Raw genomic sequence first — 2500 nt, 5'->3', positions numbered from 1 at the left:
GTCAAGCGGTTACAACATAAGTTACAAAGGGAATAGGGAAGGGGGTATGGATTTGAAACCTACTTTATTATCTAAATTAGGTCAAATGATGGCCATGTGGCAAATTTTGTTTCGATCGGTCAAGCAACTCGGGTTTCTATAGTGCGCAAAGTTACAAACATACTCACATAAAAACATTCACTTTATATATATATTGTAAGGGAGAGGTAAGGATGGGATGACAGTGCTGGTCCACGTGAAATTCGCGAAATAACCCTGTTCCCTGATGATAGTGTTAACTCCTCGGACCGTGTAGTTCGTGGACGTCCCGATGCAACCGTCAGCGGCAACGAAGATCTGGGAGTGGGCCGTGGATCTGTCCGGGCACGAGACTTGAAAGCCTTCCTTGTCGTATCGCATCCACGATCCGTTGTTCAGCCTGTAATTGAACTTATCATCGTCAAAAGGATAAAGTTTTTTCAGACAACTTTCGTGTGTATGGGAGAGAGAACCGTTTAGCACTATACCTAACTCGCACGAATCCATTGATATATGATGGAATTCAAAGGAGTCAGCTGTACAAACTTTACTATTCATGGCATCTGAACAGTGAGTGAATTTATCTAAGTCCTTAATGACTGTATATGTTTCCTTATCAGGGGAAATCAATACGTGTCCCGTCAAATTGGATATTACTGGACTTGAGTTATTCGTCATGAAAGTTGGGAACGGTGCGATTTTGTATGCTTGGCAGGCATCAGAAGAATCAAAGGGAATTGTAATCATGATCCTGTAATTTTCAACGCTTAGTGATATTAAACTATAATAAAATTCTATCTTATGGGCGTCTAACAAAGGAACATAACCCAGTTTCTCCCGTCCGTTCTCCAAAGTTAAAGTCAGATCTTTAATAGGCAAAAGATGTGGTGCAAAAAACACCCCTTGTTGCTAGCGTGATAGCTTCCACATAGCCTTTTTATTTCCACAATAAAATGTGAAATTTTGGTTCGGGTATGATCTATTTTCGAACTATAATACGCTAATGTTGCCAGCAAGTGTTGCACTTCCATAATCTGATCGATATTACTAGAATGTTCATTCACCAAACTCATTATTTGATTAATTGATGACAATTGTTTACGAAGTTCTGACAAAACTAATTCGTTTTCATGTTGCAAAAACTCAATTCTCTTGTTCTGATCATTAATTTTAAGACGATTTGAAATTCCTAAGCCTAAACTTGCAACAGATCCAAAGATGTTTAGTGCAGCAAAGATAAACGGGTTGTGTCTTTCTTGGTTATTGTGCCGCACAGTCCACATCAGCAGATCTCGAGCCAGACCTTCTGCCTCGGCAGTTTTGTTTTGCAAGTCGTATGATAACATTTCCGCGACGCTTAGTGTTTGTGCTAACGAACTCTCGGGATTAACAGGAAAATGACGTTGGTGCATTTCATTCAATGATACAGCGAATCTCAACAGGTCGCTCTTTAGGTTAATGACGTCATCCTCCGGGAGGAAAATCGCTTGCATATCTACTTCTATAACTATATTGCTTGCTGTAATGAAAACGTCCTCTGTTCTTTCAATAATGGTGCCATGTGTAAAATCTATATTTTTTGTTTTAGCGCTCTTCCCACACGACAAAGATTTCTGAACGAACAGTACCACTCCTAACAATAAAAGCTTCATTTTGGAAATCAACCTGCAATGAGAGAAAATATATGTAATTACTATGTTGAAGAAAAAATGTTTACATACAAATATTATATATATATATATATATATATATATATATATATATATATATATATATATATATATATTATATATATATATATAAGTTATTATACAAGTTTCATAGATCACAAAAATTTCCCTCACTTTCTTCTACCCATCTTTTTTAATTTCTTATGTGTGCCAATGGTACGATTCTCTTATCAGTGGGTGGGATACGTTTTGAACTCTAAATCTATTGGCCGCTAATATTTCTAAAATGTTAAACGGGCTTTCAAACTTAGGTGTCAGTTTGTAGTTGAGTCCCTTGCGTACATATACTTGTCTGTATACCTTATCACCCACAGTATATATTTTATCATGATCTCTCTTCATTATGATTTGTGATTCTTCTAAATTCTTACGAAGTATATATATACGACTTATGCTTGCATCCATAACATCCTTTAGAGGATTTGATAAATTGGTTGTAGGCATTAATACATGGAAAGGCGTTCTAGCTGGGGTACCGTACAGTGCCTCGTGCGGCGACATTTTAATAGATACATGATATGAGTGATTAAGAGTGCTTATGTAAGTGTTTACATAATAAAAATATGGAATGTTAGTCCATATATATAAAAGTCTAAAACTAAAGAGGTCAACCAGATTGCTTGCAGGAATGTGATCAGACTAGAGACGCTAAAGATGACGTATACAATAAAAGTAGGCTAAGATAACATGCCGTCACCTGTAGTCATTCAATTGTTTATAAACATTAGTCCAAGCTCCCTGCTTGAGACAAC

Source organism: Macrobrachium nipponense, chromosome 40 (assembly GCF_015104395.2).
Source record: "Macrobrachium nipponense isolate FS-2020 chromosome 40, ASM1510439v2, whole genome shotgun sequence".
NCBI classification, from domain to species: domain Eukaryota; kingdom Metazoa; phylum Arthropoda; class Malacostraca; order Decapoda; family Palaemonidae; genus Macrobrachium; species Macrobrachium nipponense.
This window is presented reverse-complemented; position numbering follows the sequence as displayed.